The sequence below is a fragment of the Geotrypetes seraphini genome, chromosome 1 (genome assembly GCF_902459505.1).
Source record: "Geotrypetes seraphini chromosome 1, aGeoSer1.1, whole genome shotgun sequence".
NCBI lineage: Eukaryota > Metazoa > Chordata > Amphibia > Gymnophiona > Dermophiidae > Geotrypetes > Geotrypetes seraphini.
The window spans coordinates 26,567,091-26,589,890 of NC_047084.1; positions in this window are offsets into that span (position 1 = coordinate 26,567,091).

A 22,800-nucleotide genomic window follows, 5' to 3' on the forward strand; every position below is an offset into this window, starting at 1 on the left:
CAGCGCCCCCACCAACATGGCACCCAGGGCGGACCACCCCCTCGCCTCCCCCTTACTACGCCACTAACGAAGGAGACAGTCCCTGCTCGAAAGAGCTTACAATCTAAACAGTTAAGACAGGATGCCAGGGTACAGTTATGTAGATCAGTGTTGATGACCATCTCCCCTAACAACTAACACTATTATTATTTCTAAAGGGCTATCAGATGCACTCAGCATTGTACATTAAAACTGCAGGAGACAATCCCTGCTCAAAAGAGCTTACAATCTAATTATGACAGACAAACAGGACAAAAAATAATCTATACCTGCTGCTCAGGTAGGGGATTACAAAGGGAATGATGAGGCGGAGAGGGTGGGGGGACTATAGAGGGAATGACAAACAGATATGGATGATTTACAAGTGCATAAGTGGCGACTGCCCCAATTCCACTTCTGGACAGCCCGCGATATCCCAACATAGGAGCTCTCCTACCAGTTAAATCACTTTGAATACGAGTATCAACCCTGTAATATTTTCTAAGCAGCCAAGAAGTTAATTTTAAACTTCTCTTCTTATCCATTGTGTTTTAACTTAACATGCTGTCAAAAACGTGTTAACTGGGTTCATTGGGTCTGAGTATTGCAGTAAGGCAGAGGGTATAATTAAAGTATGCATTTGCAGTACTATACCATACAGGGGCAAGTTCAGAGGGGAGTCTGTGCTGTGCTGGTGATAGCTTGAGAAATATAATTGGCAGACCATTGTGACCTTACTATGTGACTCCCCCCCATGGGAAGCATAATGTGCTGGCACAGTCCGAAGGGGATACTGAATATTTTATTGACAGTAGTGTCCCAATTAACTGGTTTCAATAGTCATTATCTGAAGCTGTTCACCTTAGGGTCATGGGAGGCTGGCGTATGTCCTTCTATCCAGAACCCCAGCTGAAAACAATGGAATAGAAAACAAAGTAGACAAACACATTACCATCAAGGCCTCTAGTTCATTCTTGTGAATTTCTCTCAGATTGCCGGCATTGCGTATATATGCCAGAATTTAGAAACTCTTAAGAAGAATATGCCATGGCTATCTAAAGCAATAGATTGGATTCTGGAAACTTTTAAAAGGGAGGCACAGAACAGTAAAGAATAAAGGTTCTCTTCTGTGTTGTAGAATCACTTTTAGGTGCAGAAGAATAAAACGTAGATTTTAGCTTCATTAGTCATGTGAAGGGTAATTATATAACAGTTCATTTATAAAGGAAGACCAAGTAGGCACCTACAGTATTTTGTGGCTCTTCTATAAAGGAACATGCCGGTAAGTGTCTGTGTGTCTTTGTTAAACAGCTTCACCAAAGCTCTAGAAACCATGCGTAACATGTACCTGCATGCATTTACACCTGCTGAAGAGTAAGATGCATGTGTACATGCATTGTTTAATATATATATGTGTACTATACAACTCTACACTATATACTAGGGAGATTACCCAATGGTGATAAACTAACAGCTCTATTACTGATCACCTTAAATAGATAATAATAAATATAATATATATAATAAAATTACACTATCAAACTGGCTTCAAAATGTGCTATTAAATGAACGCTCAGACCCACAACCTAAACTCTTGTGTTCAGGATGTGAGTCTGAGCGTTCACTTAATAGCACATACATGGGCAGCCTGTTTTGAGCGCTGCCTCCTGCTGACCAGTTGTCACTTTGGGTAAGGAAAGAAGTGAGGGAGAGAGCGAGGGGATTCGTGGCACAGGACTGCTTCAGCTGCTTTGGGGCTTGAGGAAGGGAGGGAGAGGGGCTTTGCGGCTTAGGACTACTGCCACGCTAGTGTTTCAGGAGAGAGGGGGGAATTGAGATCTGTGTTAGACAAAGTTTCTAACACACTCTCAATCAACCAGAAAAACTGTTATATGGCATCCACCAATCCCCATGGTGCCGGATAACTGAGATTCTACTGTAAATGCTACTACTAATCATTTCTATAGCACTGCTAGACATACATGTACAGTACTGTACATCAAAACACAGAAGAGACAGTCCCTGCTCAAAAGAGCTTAGAGAAACTGGATAGGAGCTGGAGGGTAAGAGGAGGGGGAGGGGAGAGAGAGGTTAAACTCATTAAAAGACTAAGGGACTGATAAGTCAGCCCACAGGAGGCAAGCCAGCTAACCCATTCAGTTGGTACTGACCATGGATATTCAATACAGGGCCATTTCAGGTGACTGGCGTTGAATATCTGGTTTATTTTTGTCTGGCCTAAAGTTAGCCATCTAAGTCAATATTCAGTGCTAGCCAGCAGGGCCGGCATTAGAGGGAAGAAAAGAGGGCAGCTACCCCGGGCCCCATGGCTTTAGGAGGCCCCTGTGACCTGGCAAATCCTACCCCTTGAAAGACCTGCACCTCAGCGCTACTACCAGTCCACCCCCTCCAACATACTTATTCAGGAGCAGAGTCGGCAGCCGCGCTGAAGTGCAGGAAGGCCCCGTGATGACTGCGTCTGCCGGCTCTGCTCCGGAAAAAGTGACGTTGGAGGGGGTGGACCGGCAGCTGCAGTCATTGTGGGACCTTGCCGCAACTTCATGCATCTGCCAGTCCACCCCCTCCAACATCACTTACTTCTACAGCTGCAGTCATTGCGAGACGCACGTCCTGTAGGCATTCAGCTGGTGCCTCTCCTCACCAGTATATCATGGCACACCCGGAATCTCGCCACGGCACAGTTTGCGATACACTGTTCTAGGGGAAGCTCTGTTCTCTTGAGTTTCTCCCCTCTATCTGAGCATCCATCTTACACAAGTTTTGTAGGGTTTAGCTCCTCCCCTATTCTCTCTTTGGCTCCTTCACACATTTTTGGTAACCAGCGAAACTAAATATCATCCTTACACCTAGCCTAATGGTTAGTGCAGTGACCAGAGGACAAGTTTCAAATTTGTTAATTCTTCATATATCACCCAATGGGGAGTCCTTCAGAGCAATTTATACTAACTCAATCAAAATAGAAAACAGGAAAAGAAATAGCTAGCAATAGGAAAGAGAAGCCATCGGCTCAAAGCACCGATGCCCAACTGGGTTCGGGTTCTACTGCAACTCTTTGTAATTCTGGGCAAATCATTTAACTCTCCATTGCCCAGGTACAAAATAAGTATCTGTATATAATATGTAAACTGCTTTGATTACAGTCACAGAAAAACAGTATATCAAATCCTATCACCTTTCCTTTCTGACTAGCTTATGTCTACCAGTTTTCAGTCTAGCACAAGGTTAGGGAGCTACGATAATCAAGGGCCACAACCCTGTTAGGTTTCAAGACTTCCATAATGAATATGCATGAGATCCACAGGTATTTGCATACAATGGAAATCAATCTCATGCATATTCATTGTGTAAATCTTGAAAACAAAACTGGGTTGTGACTCTCAACAACCATGATTGCCCACTCCTGATCTATTAGGGTGGAAAGGATTACTCTCTTCCACTGTCCAGCCCAGCCCTTTCCTTTTCTCCTGTAGTATTTCCTATTGGAGTCCTGGCTTGCAAAAGGCCTTGACATGTCCTTATCACTTCAGCATTGTACAGGGGTGGCATATGGGCGTATGCACATAGATTATGAAACAGGCTATGCTATGCACATACTTAAAAATTATATGTGCAGACTTTTACATCTGCCCCACCTGATTTCTGCCACTTACACTAGCATTTCAAGACAAGTAGGTGCATATTTGTCTATAAAACTGACCTAAAATAGATGTTTGAAAATGCACTTGCATTAGGTACCCACTTTTAAAATTACCTAAACTAAACTAAACTAAACATTAGGTTTGTATACCGCACCATCTCCGCATGCGCAGAGCTCGGCGCGGTTTACAGAGGTTAGGATGAAAGGAAATTACAAAGAAGGGATATAGGAGAGGGACTGAGAAGATAGAGAGGGGTAGGGAACCAGAGAACGGGAGGAGATTAGATTTTTGAGAAGAGCCAAGTTTTCAAGCGTTTACGGAAGGATTGGAAGGAGCTAGAATTTCTGAGCGGGGATGAGAGGCTGTTCCAGAGTTCCGTGGTTCTAAAGGGGAGGGATGTTCCAAGTTTTCCTGCGCGGGATATACCTTTTATAGATGGGAAGGATAGTTTCAGTTTTTGGGAGGGTCTAGAAGAGAGCGGGTTTGAGGAATTCCAGAAGAGTGGGATAACGGGAGGAATGACGCCATGTAGAATCTTGAAGGCTAAGCAGGCACATTTATGGAGGACTCTGGAGTGTACTGGGAGCCAGTGAAACTTGGAGAGGAGTGGGGAAACGTGATCGAACTTGCCTTTTGCGAAAATAAGCTTGGCAGCGGCGTTCTGAATTAGCTGAAGTCTATGGAGGTTTTTCTTAGTTAGGCTTATAAAGATGGAGTTGCAGTAGTCTAGTCTAGAGAGGATGGTGGATTGGACGAGGATTGCGAAATGAGAATGATGGAAGCAGGATCTTACTTTTCTTAACATATGGAGGCTAAAGAAGCATTTTTTTACCAGGGAGTTGAGGTGATCATTGAAGGAGAGAGAGGAGTCTAAGATGATGCTTAGGACTTTGCTTGAAAACTCAAGCTGAAGAGTGGGGCCGGAAGGTAGAGGGATGGAGGTGGGTAAATGGTCTGAAATTGGGCCGAGCCAAAGTAGTTTGGTTTTGGACTCATTCAGTTTCATTTGAACAGATTGGGCCCAGGATTGGAGGTTCGTAATACATGTGGAGATGTTGTCAGCGAGGTTCGAGAGGTTCGCGTCGGTTTCAAGGAGGATGAGGATGTCGTCGGCATAGGAGTAGAGAGTTTCTAGGGGGGATAGATGAAGGAGTTTCAGAGAGGACATGTAGATGTTGAAAAGAATAGGAGAAAGGGGTGAGCCTTGCAGGGACTCCACATTTCGGCTTCCAGGCGGGGGATGAGGAACCGTTTGTGTTAACGGTGTAGGAGCGGAAGCGTAGGAATTTCGAGAACCAGTCAAGGACTGTGGAGCTTATGCCTATTTCGGAGAGTTGGAAGATTAGGATGTCGTGGTGAACGACATCGAAGGCTGCGGAGAGGTCGAATTGAAGAAGAACAGCGAATTTGTTGCGAGAATGGAGTTGTTGCACCTTAGAGATTAGTGAGGCCAAGAGGGATTCGGTGCTGAAGTTGGGTCTGAAGCCGAATTGGTGGGGTAGGAGGATAGAGAATCGTTCTAGGTAGGATGAGAGTTGGGTGGATATGATGGATTCTAATAACTTGGTTAGGAGAGGGATATTTGCTATAGGACGGTAGTTAGATGGAATGGTGGGATCAAGGTCGGTCTTTTTCAGTAGAGGGGACAGTGAGATGTGTCCCATGTCGGGGGAGAAGAGGCCCGATGTTAGGGCAGAGTTTATGAGGTCGGTGAGGGAAGCGATGGCCTGTGTGGGGATATTCTCGAATAGATAGGAGGGGAAAGGATCCAAAATGCACTTGCAAGTTTTAAGTTTGAGGCAGAGTTTGGAGACTTGCGATTCGGAGACAGGCTCGAAGGCGGTCCAGGATCTGTCGGCAGGAATGGGGGTGGATACAGGTGAGGTAGGGTTGAGATCGATAGGGGTCAGGGAATTGTAGGAGACTGTGGGGGGGAAGGAGCGTCTTAGAGTGGTAACCTTTTCATTAAAGAAATTTGCCAGGGCATCGGCTGATACCTCTCAATGTCTATTGCCAGCTTAGCTCCAACATCCATTTTCTGCTTCAGCATGGAATCAATCCTTGTATTCGATGGTTTTTTTTGATCTGAGACAACTCCATTTGTGCTGTCCTATATATAGTACATTTTTGCACATTGCAATTCACACCAAATTCATAGCAAGCCATAGATCTGCAATAGAATAAGATATTAGAGCTGTCTCTCTTCATTTCCAAGGCTTTGATATTTTGTCTGTTGGCTGCACAATGTCCTATTAAATACTGGACAAAGAGTGATGTTAAGATTTCATTTTAATAAACATATGCCAGGCACTGTATAACAGCCAGTTTTCATGCAATTCCATATAAAAATCCAATGCAGAATTATGTGACATTCAATCTTCACTCTAGAAATGGATGTGTCAAAGTAGGAATATAGGCAGACAATGGCTCTATGCAATTTGCAGTACTTAAAAAAACACTTTGGGAATATCTTATTCTTAGTAGCACTGAAGTACATGAGACAAGTGGAAGTCAGATGGGAAAAAAGTGAAGAAGAGATAATAGAAAGGAAGTGTATACAAGGGGTGCTGAAAAGTTCTCAGCCCAACCAATCAAGTTCCTAAATTCTGAGCGTTATTTTGCCACTGTAGCTGAAAAGAGTGTTAACATTTCGCTAAGTGACAATTTGTAGAAATAAAGTTCTATGTTTTTGACATTGTTTGAAATCATTGATTGAACCATAACTTCTTGGCTGAGCTGAGAACTTTTCAGCTCCCCCTCATATATGCCACTGTCCAGTTAATTTCCAGGTCAGCACACCTACCTAGATATTCAATGCCAGGAGCTGTACATGGATAGAAGAAAAAGAGATGGGTCAAAAGGACAGAAAGTTAAAGAAATGAAATTAGAATATACTGTATAGGACCAGTGCAAAAGGGAAATATGGCCGACAAGAGATAAACGCATGAAAGAAGAAGCAGTTAAAACATAAGTGATTGTTAATGTTATTATAACAAGAAATAATACCATCTTGAAGAAAACGAGCATCCTAAGGTATTTCACTTCGATAGCAACATGAAATGCATTCTGGCAGACCATAACTTTACAGGATAATTGCTCTTGTGTGTGTGTGAAAAATGCAAGAACAGCTGTTTGCACGGCTTGGACTTCTTTCATTCCAACACACATAGTTTAGACTGTGGGTAAGATTTATTGCATTATGGGGGCAAGAGAAATTCCCTAGGAAAACTCAAAGCACACCAGATTTTACTTGGCACTTCTAGAAGGAAAGATGAAATTTCAAATACGGTACAGTAGCAAAGCAATCTGTCAAAAGAAACCTGTTTCAGCATGCAGCAAAAAGCCACTTACAAAACATAAAAATCATTCAAGGGAAGGAGAAAGAGCGTTTTCATGTTCTTCATTCCTTATCCAGCAAGTTGTCATCACAGTCTGTCCAATAACTTAGGATTTGTGGGAGGGGGGTGGAATTCAGTTAATGGCAATGGGTACCTAGCATATGTGACACCCGGGGGCCCATCATTTTTTGACACCCCCGCCCCCCCATCTATATCAAAAATATGATTTTTTTAGTAACAATCCACATATCGCACAAGAGTGTATCTAGGAAAAGGCAGCATCTTAAACACTGCAGTGAGCACTAGAACACCAACACATATATTGTAAAACTAAACAAGCCAGATCCCGCAGAGTCAATTGATCTTATAGTCAATGCCAACTGAAAACTATGTCCTTTTCATATACACAGAACAGAGATATACCCTCACCCAATGTGGAATAATCACAAACTAAAAATAGAAATATGTAGACAAACGTTAAACTGAACTGCCAAGAAACTAGACTCTGCATACAATGCAACACCACAACACCACAAAAACAGTGACACATGTCCCCTAATACTATTGAAAATATACAGACAGTAGATGTAAATTTGAAAAAACTGATACATAACAATCACCACTTTACAAATTAACAAATAAAAATAAAACAAATAATGAGAAATCATTTTATTGGACTAATCCATTTTTCAATTAGCTTTCAGAGGCCAAATCTTTCTTCAGAACAGTACAGTATACTGCTGTTAGGTATCCTGTCCTGAGGAAAGGGGTTTAGTCCAAAAAATTGCCTTATTTCCATTTCCTATTTATAAACTTTTATCAATACAGTTACAACACTACTTGATTCTAAGTAAAGCAACAAAAAAATATTTCTACCTTTTGTCGTTTCTGCTTTAATCGTCTTCTCTTTGCTCTCTTCTTTCTATACAGCGTTTGTCCTCTCTCCCTCCCTTTGCCCTCTCTTTGCCCCTTCCACCCAGCTTCTGCCCTCTCTCTCTACCACTTCCATCTACTGCCCACACTTTCTCTGCCCCTTCCATCTACTATCTACCCTCTTTCTCTTCCATATGACATCTTCCCTCTTTCTATGTCCCTTCAATAAACTGTATATCTGGGGTCCCTTCTCTCCTTTGAACATGATTCATTTCAGCTTCACCCCTCTCCATTTTTCTGTCTCCACCACCTCCCCTATGCTTTGGCATCTCTCTCTTTTTCTTCTCCTTTCCCTCTTTCCTTCCCACTCCACACCATGGTGTGATATCTCTAACTCCTTCCCTTTCCTCCCCCCATGCCATGGCATCTCTTCCTCCCCCTCCATGGTCTGGTATCTCCTTTCCTTTTTTCCTTTCCCTCCCTCCCATGGACTTGACATCTCTGGTTCCTCTCCTTTGTCTTCTTTCTCGCTCCTTCCCTCTCTCTCACCAATTGGGTGCTGCTGCAGCAGCAGCATGTCTCCCCCCTTGCCTGTGCAGTATTTCTACCCTCTCCTTTCCCTGTGCAGCATTTCTACCCTCCTCCTTCCATGCCCAGCATTTCTAACCTCCCCCCTTCCCAGCATGTCTACCCTCCCCCCCTTCCCTGCCCAGCATGTCTGGCCGGCTCCCCTGCTGAAAGCCGCGGACGTCCGCTCCTCACGCAATCCACGGCTGCATCGGAAGCCTTCTCTCTGATGTCAGAGGGAACGCTTCTGACGCAGCTGCGGATCGTGCAAGGAGCGGACGCCCACGGCTTTCAGCAGGGGAGCCGGCCAGAAGATGAGCAACGCCGGTGAGCACCCGCGGACACCCCCGTTTACTGCCACTGCTGCTGGTTAAGGAAAGCAGCAGCAGCAGAATAGGGAGGGTGGCCGGCTGTGGACTAGAGAGTTGCATGGGGACAGAAATCCCACCCATCCCCGTGAGGAATCCCTCCATCCCCACCAGTCCCCGTGAGGAACCCCTCCGTCCCCACCCATCCCCGTGAGGAATCCCCTCCGTCCTTACCCGTCCCCATCTGTCCCTATAAACTTCAGAAATAGTTATTTCATTTAATTATGCTACTGAATTAAAGGCTATGGTAGAGACCCATTTACAAATAAGCAAAGACACTTTATTAATTTGGAAATATTAATTGGGAAGAATACATACTTTGTAAATGGCTTTCTACCAGAGCCTCTAATGTAAATATAAAATATAAATATTCAGCTGATGAGAACCCCCAAGCTGTCAGCTGAGGACTTCCTTTGCAGTTGGCCAGGGTCCCTTTTGCCAAGCTTGGCAGGCAGCAGTAGCGTCCCTGAGTCACAGATGCTGGCACCTCAGTGGCTCATGGATGTTGCCAGCAACTGCTGTGCTTGGTGGAAGGGAGTTCTGGCCATCTCTAGAGGAGGTCCTCTGCTGGAAGTGCTTGGGGATCCCCACCAGTCACAGCAAGGGTCAGCAAGTACTTCAACACTGTAGAAATAAAACCAGAAATGCATTTTCTTTTCTTTTGAACACAATACAAAGACATCTGCTATATACATTTCCCAAAGCTAACATATTTTAGTCAATAAATTCCGTTTTTTACCTTTGTTGTCTGGAGACTTATTTTTCCATAAAGTTGGTCCCAGTTTCTTTTTTCCGCTTTCCCATCTTCTGTAAATTCTTCTGTTGCTGTCCATTGGTTCCTCCTACTATGGTCCAGCATTTATCCCTTTCTTATCTTTTGCCCCTGCTCACCAGTCTCATGCCCAACATTTCTCCTTCTATCACCCCTCTCCAGCACTATGCCACATCTCTCCCTCCATTCCCTTCACCACTATGTCCAACATTCCTCTCTCTTGTATCCATTTCAATCTGTCCATTCCACCACAATATTTCTCCCTCATCTGTACCTCACTCCCTCCCTATGATCAAAAATTCTCCTTTCTTCCATTCCCTGTGTACACAACAATCTCTTTCCCTCCCTTCCTCTCTCCCAAGTCCATGCCTTCTGTGTCCAAAAACGCACTCCCTCCCCCATCTATTTCCCTCCCTTCCTCCATCCTCTCTCCCAAGTTCATGCCTTCTGTGTCCAAAAACGCAATCCCTCCCCCACCTCAGCATCTCTTTCCCTCCCTTCCTCTCTCCCAAGTTCATGCCTTGTGTCAAAAAACGCACTCCCTTCCCCCCTTTTGTGTTCCACATTTGCCTCCCAATTTCGACCTCCTTCTGTCCCGCTTTTGCCTCCCACGTTCGTGTCCAGCCCTCATCTGCCAACAAATTACCAACTTTCTCATCCAAATGGAGCTCGAGCCGCGAGGCTCGTCTTCTATTTCCTGCCTGCCCTGCAGCAGCACACATAGCCGACCAGAAGTCTTCCCCGATGTCAGCGCTGACGTCGGAGGGTGGGCTTTGCATAAGCCCTCCCTCCGACATCAGCGCTGACATCGGGGAAGACTTCCAGTCGGCTATGTGTGCTGCGGCAGGGCAGGTAGGAACAGAAGATGAGCCTCGTGGCTCGAGTTGTATTGAACCCTGCGGGTCCCCCGTCGTCCCCGTTCAGCTCTCTACTGTGCACCCCCTTGGGGCGTGCACCCGGGGTAGACCGTCCCCACCCTAGGTACGCCACTGGTTAATGGCACCCAAAGTTAGGGGCTGGGAAAATCCATGCTAAATTAGTATTCTGCAAATGGCACGCTACTCAGAATATGCAGACTGGACATATTTAATAGCAATTTGCCTAACTTTTAGAAACACCCACAACCCGCCCATGCTCCTCCACTGGCTAAGCCCCCTTCTGAGATTGCACACACTAGTGTAGTAAGAGGGGTCAGGGAGTGGACTGTCCTGGTCACCTTCGTGGTGGGAGTGCCGGCACCTCTCCTCCTCTCTGCCTCCCTGTTCCTTCCCACCTCCCCCCCCTCACTTAGTTGCTAAAATTTCACAGAGCTCCTTCAAATGCGTCCTTTCATGACATCATCTTGGATCCTTAGCCACAATTTCTGCTGCATTTGTAAGGCTATTTTATAAAAACACTTAGGTGCCTATGTTGTTTTTATAGTTGTTATGTGCCATTGACTCGCGTTCAAGTCCTAGCGGCTTGATGAACATCAAGTTGTCGTGGCAGAATACAGAAATAGATTACGGGCCTTTCTTCTGCACAGTATAAATTCAATGTTGTCGCATCAAATGTGATCCTCCGTCTCCAAAACTGCCCATCTGCTGCTGCCCAGATGGGTGTTGTGTCGTTATTCTGAAATCTCCACTGAAACCTGTCTTTATAGAATAGGCACTTCCTATACCCTTCTCCCTCCATATCAGCGGTTTCCGTATCTGCGGATTCGCTTATTCGCGATTTTTCGGCTGCTGACTCCACTTCCTAATTTTCATCACTGAACCCGGCGTTTCACATTGGAAATCGCTGCTCCCGGTGGTTCCTGAAGGAAATCACTGCTCCCCGTGTTATACGGAGCAAATCACAGGTCGGGTTATTCACGGTTTATTAACTTTTTCAGGTCTATTTTACCGAAAAACCATGAATAGCATGCAAAAAGTTATTCGCGGTTTTTCGGTATTCACAGCTATGTTCTGCCTGCATCCCCCACGAATACAGAGGGAGAAGTGTACTTTTCATCCAGGTAATCTGTCTAGTCTGATCTAATACAATGCTTATGTTCTGCGAATATCTTGCTAGTTCATTGCTGATTGCATCAGAAAGAAGCTGAGCATACCCAGGATAACGCAAATGTAACCCTCTCATACTCAAGCAATACAAAAAATCCTAAGTAAATGATGTCTTATCAACCAACCTATAATATATATCTTTCAAATGACCATGTTTTCAGGAATTTCCAGAATAACAAATAACCATTAAAATATCTAAGATCCATAGGCAGATCATTCCATACCTTCGCTGCTACAAAAAAAGAGACTGATAAACCTTTTTCATGTCTGATCCCTTTAACTAATGGCAGATGCAAAACCAGAAAGTCTCTCAGTCTTGATATACTGTTGTAAGTTGGAAAGATAATCAATGACAGCATGTATTGGGGAGCCAAACCATGTAAGATCTTGAAAACTGTTGTACACAAACTTTAAAATAAATCCTGGCCTGCACAGGCAACCAAATGAGCCTTCTAGCTTTCATTCAATTTTTTAGGTTGGCCGGATGGTGGCCTGGACACAACATGAGCCAGCTCCCCATTCCCTTAACCCATCCCACTGCCTTATCATAAACTGTGGTTCCTCTTTACCCCATTTATTTTTACATTTTCCACCACAACTTTACTTTCTCTTTTACCTATCATTTTATTGTTAATATCTGTAACCACCAAGAAGTACCACTATGGAATTTGGACTTGGAGAATGAGATGTACGGCAGCAGCATCTATGAGACAAACATGGTTTTTTTTTTGTTACATAGAAGTTTCTGGTCCCTTGTTCGTTTACAGAAATTAGATAGTTCTAAATCTAATAGATGCTGGCACTGCCATCTAGACATAGGGACACTGATCTAGACATAGGGACACTGCTTCATTGGTTGTTCTATTGTTCTTTGATACTCAACTTTTGGAAGTCAATATGGGGACAGATTAAAACCATGCTGGAGTCATCGATTCCATTGACTTCCATTGACATATGAGGTAGTTATATGTAGGATGATATTGCATCTTAAACCCTCATTGGATAGATATAAATGTCGGCTTTTCCTTATTATGACCGGGATAGCCATGCAAATGATTACTCGTAACTAGAAAAATTGGGATCGCCTTAGTTTTACTTTTTGGTGGGTGAATTTATGCTTAAGTTATAAGTATGAGAAAATGAATGCAGACATGCTAGCGTATACTAAGATATTCAAATTAGTTTGAGGTCCATTGACGTCTTTTGTAGAGTTGTCTTTTATTTTTATTTCCCCACACATCCAGGGGAGGGGGTATATCTTTTGTTTGGTATTATTCCCTGATGGAAAATGTTGGACGGGAGAGGGAGTTTTATTTTTGTATTGATATTGATTGATTATAAGTGCTTATTTGATTATTGTTATTTGTATGTATATTGTATTGCACTTTTTCTTGGATTTGAAAACTAAATAAAGATTTTTAAAAAACAAACAAACTCCAACTTGGAAACTTGGGTAGCTCTGTCAAATTTACCAACAGAATGGATCAGCCTAACTGCTGTATTCTGAAGGGATTGAAGCTTTTTTAACAATGTATATGTACATCCAGTTTATGGCAAATTATAATAATCCAATTGGCTTAATATCATGACCTGCATATTACCCTTCATATGACTGCATGCATAGCTGTGAGATTTTACTTTGTAAAGGACTTTGTTCACAAAGACGTCTTGGAAATCGACTGTTGAGAATATTCATGTGACAGAAATTGCTTACCAAAGAAGGGACACATTGCAACTTTTAAGAGATGTTCCAATATCAGCACAGCATTCTTGGAACAGGAGGTCTTCAAGCAGAATCCACCATGACATCACAGTACTTGCTGTCCTAAAGTTTCCTGCCCCCGTGTCCACACAAGGCTGAAGGCTGCTACACTAGCAGTGACCTGGATAAATGGAAGTAATACTCTCAGAAAGAATTAGATTAAGAAGATTGAAGCTTCCCAGGAGTCTAAAAGAAATGGCATTTAGGTTTTCATGGCCCACTAGAGCCAGTTAATAGGTCTGAAAGAAAAGGTTATTGACCTCTGTATTTCCTTGAGGCCATGAGGGCACTATGACTTCAGCCCCAAAGTTCTTCTCACAGGTCAAGGATCGTAAAAAGTTTGCAGGTCACTGACCCCAGAGCTTATGAAATCAGGGAAACAATTCGTAAATTTACTCAGAATTGTATTTGTTTTTTATTGGATATAAATGCGTTACTAGGATATTCTCTGATGCTTCCTTCAAGAATTCCACATTAGCATGGCTGTGAGGTATCAGATCTGGTTTGTGGCACTAAGGTCCTTTAAAAGAAAGTCTGCCTTGGAATTCTCTTAACCCCACAGAGCAGCCCTTTCTTCCAGAAGCATAGAATATCCAGTTGCAATTGTGGAGCGATATAGTCAAAAAGCTGACAATCATCCTCTTTTTCAAGAAGAATAAAAAAATACAGGGATTTCCTATGACTTTGGGGCTTATGCACAAGTGTAAAACTATGCATCAGAATCCTAAAATGTCCTCTAAACTGGTCCAAAATGCCATTAGCATGAGCAACACATATTTCTTGCCATATATTTCTCTAGGGATGCAAATCCAAAATTAGCAATCACTCAGTAAATAAGGTTGCATGCCTTCCTCTATACACTCTTTAGCATATAGTATGTAGCTAGGGATAAAAGTTTAATATCTTCCTCAGAGCAGCCTCATGGTAGATTTGATATGGTTGTTGGAGTAAGCAGGGCCAGATTTAAGATTGTAGATGTGATATGGTTGTTGGAGTAAGCAGGGCCAGATTTAAGATTGTGATGGTTATAGATAGAACCAAAGAAGGATTATGGCTGGGTTTGGCTCTATCCCAGAAATCAAAGAATTGGGGAAGGGAGCAGAAGCCAAAATGCCACAGTGGCATTTCTTTCAAGTGGTGACAGCCTACACCTCAAATGTAAGAGAGAGCACATAGCATGTTCCTCTTCAACCCTAATATTTAGCATCTTCAAATCTTTGCACCCTAGATGATTTGCTTATCTATTAATGTATTAGGATTTATTTACCACGTTTTTGAAGAAATTTGCCCATGGTTGTGTACAGCTAGAATAACTGGGCATAGGCAATAACCCCTCCTCCTCCCCCTCCCCAATTCTATATATGGCATCTAAAAAATTGTCAGTTATGTGCACCTTATAGAATCATGCTTAGTACCAGTGCATGTCATAACTTTTAGATACAACCATTTAAGCCAGGTAAAACCAGGCCTAAATACCTGTGCCAATGTTATGTATCGACCAGTTGGTCATTGCATAACTTCTAGGAGCACCCAAGATCCGCCCACGATCTGCCATGCCCCCTTTTAGATTCATTAAACACCAAAAGACCAATGTGAGCTAACTCATCAACTTTACGATTGTTTTAGGGCTTCAGACATGCCATTTTTGTTCGCCCATATTTTTGGCGATACAAAAAATTGTTTCTTAGTGGCTATGGCTGTGGCTTCTTCATTCGCCCACTCACTCTGAGTTTTTTTATCTTTTTTCTTTCTTTATAACGCTTTTAAATATATTTTTGTGTTTTTCCTTATTTTATATATAAAGTGCTTCTCATAAATAATTATGATTAAAAAAATTAACTTATCTTAACCAATTGTCATTTCCTTAATAGGATCGGGTCGGGGCTTGTCACATCGACATGTTTCACCGTGAGGATTTTTCAAGATTAAGTCCCCTATAGGAATGAAAGAAGACATTATAATTCCCATCCCCATGCATTCTATAACCATGTCTATTCTTATCTTTTAAGGGGACCATATAATAGATATCTCCACAACCATATGTTCACCCTTTTTCAGTTCAAACAGACCATCCCGATATCCAAACTTTCTGATCTATCAAAGATGGCCGCGGCGTCTTTTTTCTCAAGTATAAATACCTCCCCTACTTCGTGACTTCACTACTCCAAATAGCGAATCAGGAAGACACATTACAGTAAAGTGCTCCACTCCACTTCCTGGTTTAAACCCTCTGGCACCACTGTATTCCACACTTTTTTATCATAATTATTTATGAGAAGCACTTTATATATAAAATAAGGAAAAACACAAAAATATATTTAAAAGCGTTATAAAGAAAGAAAAAAGATAAAAAAAACTCTGAGTGAGTGGGCGAATGAAGAAGCCACAGCCATAGCCACTAAGAAACAATTTTTTGTATTGCCAAAAATATGGGCGAACAAAAATGGCATGTCTGAAGCCCTAAAACAATCGTAAAGTTGATGAGTTAGCTCACATTGGTCTTTTGGTGTTTAATGTAAAATATGGACCAATGCTAAAGGAGTGACTGGACCCTTTTAGATTCAAGCATTGGACAGGTAAAAAAAAAATAGGTAAAGTTGTCCATGGGTACTTCTTCTTTGAAAATTATTACAAAGTCTATGGGTAAAAAGTGCCTGCAGATATAGTCCTACGATGGTCACTTTGAAAACTATCCTCGGAAAATACATTTCTTACTAACATTATTTTAAAAAGAGCAAGGTAATTAACTACTTGATTAATGAAAGTTGAAACAAGTTTATTATATAGTATGTGTAAAGTGTGGTGATTTATTTTGATGAGATAATTTTACTGGCATTGCTATATAATCATCTCACAGCTGGTAAAAGAACACTTAGACACATGATAAATTACATTGGCCTTTCCAGAATATCTTAAAGTGTTCCTGAGGAAAAAACATTTCAAAAATTCACTTCTGTTTTAGTATCTGAAATACTGCAAGATGTTAATTCTAAGTAAATGTAATAATGAATTCCGATTATGAGTCCAACCTGCCATGATTAAATTTTATCTCTAATGATCTCATACTGGATTTGTATTTGGATTCATAGTCTAAATCAGGATGATGTCACCCTAATTCTGCGTTCCTACTCCCACTTCATATAGACCTACTGGAATCGACTGCCCCCACAGATAAGATCCCTTGAAGGACTCCTCAACTTTAGGAAAGCAATGAAAGCAAACCTGTTCACCTAACTCCCACAACTGATAGATTACATAGAAATGTATATTGATACAAGATCCTTGGTATGTGTCACGTTAGGATAAAAACTTGTAAAATCATTTACTGTAACTGTGACAAATTTAACCTGTAAACTGTATATTACGGATATTGGTATTAGATCCCTAGTATTTGTCGAGAAAAGAAATCATGTACTGTAACTATGGCATATTGTAACCTAATCTTTGTTAATCTGTAACCCGTCCTGAGCTGTTTGGGGTGGATGGAATAGAAAATGAATTAAATAAATACAGTATTCTATAACCTTAAAATGTAATTAATTTAACACACAACTACCATGAAAGTGGGTGTAGCCACGAAAAGGATTTGGCAGGTCAGGAGCTTGCTTAGCATTTACATGTACATGTTATAGAATATTGTTACATGCCTACACATTTACATCAGCCATTGAGCTAGCATAAATGCTTACCTACCTAGAGTTTAGGTAGGTAAGCATAAGCCTAACATAAAGTTCAAGTATGTAATTGTAGAAGTGACATCAGAAGGCAGCCAAAGCCAATACGACCAGCAAGTGGAAGATACTGTTTGTGCAAGCAAACATTTAAAGAGGTATATGGGGGATGGAGAGGAGGAGACATTCAGCGCCCCCTGCAAATACAGTGCCCAGGGCATTCTGCCTCCCACCACCACCACCACCACCACCACAACCACATACTTCGCCACTGCTTAGCACACACACTTTAGGAACCTACGTTTAGATGACTCTCTGAGAATTACCCCCATATGTCTATCAAGGCAATCCATCTATTGAATTAATAGACTGAGTGAAGTGACAAGAATTCATTGCAAGTGAAAGACCCCTGGATCATTTCCTTGAGTCTGTATGACCCTCAGGTTGAGATTCAGAACTGCTCTACCACTCTGTCCACTCTGAACTAATTATAAAGCAAGACTTTTCACACCTAGACTGGACAAGGGAACATTTCTGGAACTGCTGGGCCACCAAACTACCCATGGGCTTCTCAGGACTAACTCCAGCAGGGGAGGAGACTTGTTTCAAAGTCCTTAAGACTAAAAACTTCCTATTGGGTTTCAGAGCAAAGACATAGCCATTACTGTTTGTGTTCTTTTGAAAATAAAATATTTTACTAAGGTACTTCTTGTAGGGAATCAGTTGACAGAAAACATAGTTCCTGCAAACTGCATCTATAAAACATATCTAAGTAGCCACAAACACAGCCCATGAGAAAGCAAATGCAGATTTGACTCTGGAACCCCTTTCAGGTTATTCTTCAGGACACCCTAGCTTTTGAGACTCCTAATTTTTTGGTACCAGAATAGACCTGGAGAATTTCTCTCTTCCTCTAAATCCTCTGAATACTTAGGGTAGATTCTCAGCACCAGAATAAGGTCCTTTTGACTAGTCATTCTCCACTGAGATTTCTCTGCTAATGTACCTCCAAAGAAGTTTCTACTTTTCAATCTTCTGGGTAACAGGATTTTTATATGATGAGTTCACACCGGAGTTTATCCTTCTAGATTACCGGAATCTGCACATTGAATATTCAGTGCCCAATTAAATATTGAATATATAAAATATTCAATATTTAATTGGAAAGTAAACGCTTCTGCCCAGCTAAATGAGTATGGGTCGGGAAAAGATATTCACTGGCACGTAACTAGTGAATGCCTTTAAATATCTGCTCTGACCACCATGGCACTCTCCAATAAAAAGGAACAACAAAATGAAAAAAAAACAACTGTTATGATCACAGATAACCAGTGCATTTTTTTCTAGAATAAAAAGGTGCTGGTACTCAAAGACCAGGCCATGCTTCAGGAGTGGAGTGATCACTGAGTGACCCACCCAAAGTATCCAGGTCCTCTGCAACCAGCCACAGAATCCATGAAAAGACAGCACTGGGTGTACAGAACCGGAGCTCTTTTATTAATAATTTAGTTATTTTTATCAAGCAGTGGAAAAGGTGCCAGTACTCACCCTGCAGATAACTAATCTGCAGATAACTAATCTGCAGATAAAAGCCCTGCAGATAACTAATCTTTAAATTTCTTAGATATGATAAATATGCTCAACTATTTACATCACAGTTATATAATCCTTGTTTTCCTATGGACTTTTGCTTAAATTATTAATACATGTATGTGTATGTGAAAGAGGGGAGCATCAGAAGACAAAAATAAATCATAAAAGGTTACAAGATGTTATAACAGGCACACCAACCTCTTATACTATGTCCAGGCCTATCTTTTCTCACTCTTTGATTAGTGTCAAAGACATTCTGGAGGTGGATCTGGAAGTTATCCGAATACTGTCATTGTTAAGCGCTTGTGCCTGGATAACCAGTTGGGCAAGAAGGACCACATAAAGAGCAGTCCTAACTTGCCAGATAGTTATCTGGGTACCGGCACTGAATATTGGCCAGGCCCAAATAACTTCCGTAACCCACAAAAGTCTCGAACATTCAGGGCCAGATTCTATAAACGGCGCCTAACTGTGCTTAACTTTCAGGAGTCGGTCCAAGCGGTTGTCAATCAACTGCTAGGAATTCTTTATAGAATCACGTCTAACAACGCCTAAGCAAACTTAGGCATCGTTAGACATCCTAGAGGTAGATGCCTGTATATCAGACCAGCTTTTACCTGGCCTAATTTACCAGCACCTATCTCAGACACCTAGTGATGCCTAGTTGTACCATGCCTATTCTCCACTCCTAACCACACCTACTTTTCAGGTAGGTATTGTTAGGCGCCTTGATTGAGAAGTCACTAGACACCAGGCAGAATTTTGCACACAACTTTTTATTAATTGTGGTTTGTTTGGTTTTTTTAATTAAAGATCAATGGCATGGTCAATTACCACACCAATTAAGCTTGTTAAATCAATTTGGATTGCGCACAGAATTTACTGTATTTTTTGGCTCCATAAGACACACCTGACCATAAGACGCACCATAGATTTAGAGGAGGAAAACAAGAAAAAAAACACATTCTGAAAAAAAATTCTCCCTGCCAGGCTCTGCACTCTATCCCCCCTCCCTGCCAGGCTCTGTCCCCTGTCCCCCTTATGGTGGTCTAGTGGTAGGCAGGGACAGGGCAAAGGGCAGGCAGGCAGGCCTAGTGGCCTAGTGGCAGGCAAGGCCCCCCACCCCAAGGCAAGCGAGCAGGCAGGCAGGGCCCCCCAAAGTGTATAATCTTTCTTCTCTTCTTCACTATTCATGTATACCATTAACTCCCCTTCCATTAAGTATCACATCTCTGTATCTTTATTCCTTCCCTTTCCAGCATTATTCCATGTCCTTGTCCCTATGCTCCCTCCTCCTTCAGTATTTCTTTGCTCTGTCTCTTTCCCTCCCCATGCTAAGCTTCATTTCCTTCCTCCTGTACTCCTCACCCCAACCCCCACCCTGAGGCAGGCAGGCAGGCAGGGCACCCCACCCCCCGAGGCAAGCAGACAGGCAGGCAGTGTCCCCCGTACCCCCTCCGACCTCTCCCCGTACCTTATAATTCCTCCAGCGCAGCTTGACAGGCCCATTCCTCCATGTCCCGCCCGAACACGAAGGGAGTCAAAGGAGCTGCGGTGGAAGCAGCTGAGGCCATGATGTGCCACCCAGCACTGCTTTGGGGGAAGGGAGGGAGGCAAGTGGGAGGCCAGAACCAGCCGCCGCCGCTGCTGTTAATGTAGTCGCTTGCTCTTGTTAGGGCCGAATCTCCGTTTCCGGGGAGTGTGTGGGAAGCAGGACTTGCTGTCTCCAGCGGCAGAGCAACGCTTAAGGCTGCCTGCCTGGTCAGCCGATGCAGCTGCATCCTCTTCCCTTTTGTAGTGGCAGAGCGGCGAACAAGGCTGCCTGCCTGGTCCTGCACCAGTTCCCGTGAGAAAGGAAGCAGCGCGGAACTAGGCAGGCAGCCTTGTGTGCCGCTCTGCCACTACAGAAGGGAAGAGGAGCCAGCTGCATCAGCCGACCAGGCAGGCAGCCTTGTGCGCCGCTCTGCCACTAGAGAGGCAGCCGCGTCCAGCAAGGGAGGGCACCAAAATTAAAATATTTTGAAATCTTGGGAATGGTCGCGTTGTGGGAAACCAACTCTAACTGAGGGATTACAACCCTGATGAAACCCGAGCTGGGTGAAACATGTCGGTGACAGGATCCCTTAGAATGGACCACCTAAGCTAAGCTAAGTATTAGCTTTATGTTTATAAAAAGTTTTATCTATGCACTGATGCACTTTTTGAAAATCATCAATATAAAAAATTAAAAAATAGTTGGATTGACCCGGTGAGGAATTAATGTATAAATCCAACCATTATGATATGCATTTGAGTGGCTGGTGGCATTTCTGAGGGTCTGTTAAAAGATACTATATATAAATAAGAATAGTTGGGAAAATTACAAGGAGGTCTCAACATTGACCAACCATTCATAATTTCTGTTGATACGTATTTCCCATCTAAATAGACTTTCTTGACTAAATAAGACGTAATGGGGCCATAAGATGACTTTCTAATATCAGCCAGTTCGGCAGATTCTCCATGAGTTCAGGAAGGATCCAATACATACCCTGACGCAAAATAAAGGCTTGGTGATACCTGTAAAAATTTGGAAAATTTACCCTTCCCACCGATTGTGATTTTTGCAAAGATACTAAGGGGCTCATAATCAAAAGAGAAAAACGTCCAAAAACAGGCCTAAGTCGGCACTTGGACTAACATTTCCCAAATATGTCCATGTGCCGATAATAAAAACGGGTTTTGGATGTATTTCTAAATGAACTAGGCCTTCATAGTGCCGCTGAACAACCAAAGCTAAAAGGGGCATTTCTGGAGCACTGTCGAGGGCAGGAGTTGGGCGGGATGTGGGCCGGCTTAGACTTAGTCGTACTGCATGTATAACCAAAAGTTATACAGCCCAGGATCGACGTAACTTGAACGTTGTGACATAGACCATGGCTGTTTTTTAACTTTGGACAACTTGCGACTTAGACGCAAACGGACTTATACGTCCCTTTAGATTATGCCCCTCCATGGCTATTCTAGCAGTTTTACCCAGCCAAATAAATTTTGTGAGAATCCCATTTAATTTCTTATAAAAACAACTTTGAAAATAAACCGGTAACATACTCATTTGGTAACAAACCAAAGGCAAAATCATTATTTTGATGGTTTGGACTCTCCCCCACCAAGAAAGATGTAATGGATTCCAATGCTCACACAATTTTTGGGCTTTCAACAATAAGGATTTTTCATTTACTGTCATTGTGTCTTCCAATGTTTTTTAAATCATTATACCCAAATATTTTTATACCCTCTTCCTTCCAAAGGAATGGGAATGGATCAAATAAAGCTTTTATACAGTGTACATTCAATGGAAGAACCTCAGATTTACTCCAATTTATTTTATATCCAGAAAATTTTCCGAAACGCTCAATCAATTCCAGTAAATGAAGGATAGTTGATTCTGGATTTTTCAAATGAAGCAAAATATCATCTGCATAAGCCAAAACTTTATAATCTCGACCTGTATATGGAATTCCCTGTATCTCCTTTGCCTGTTGTATAGCCAACATCAAGGGTTCTAAAACAATATCAAAAAGGCAAGGATATTCACCTATCTCCTTTTCTAACTCCCCTCTCCAGACAAAAATGCTCCGAGAATGTATTATTAATATATAATCTGGCAGAAGGGGAACTATACAGGGTTTGAATCATTTAAATAAATCTGGATCCTATTCCAAACCAATCCATTGCTTGGTACATAAAAGTCCATTCTACATGATCAAAGGCTTTCTCTGCATCCAGAGAAGCAGAGAAGGCCGGATCCTCCATTGTTTTTGCTAAATTTAGCATATGAAGTGCCAATCTGGCATTATTTGCTGAATGTCGTTGAGCAACAAAACCCGTTTGATGTATTCCAATCATTTAGGGGAGAGCCTTGGCTAATCTCAGAGACAATAGTTTAGCCCAAATTTTCCCATCCACATTAATTAAAGAAATAGGCTTGTAGTTAGAAACCAACATGGGATCCATGTTTGGCTTTGGTAAAACAATTGTTAAAGCTTCCGCTATAGTACCTGATATACTATTACCTCATCTTTTAAAATTATATCAATCACAACTGAATACGGGTCATATATTTTGAAAAGACTTGAAAAACTCCACTGTGAA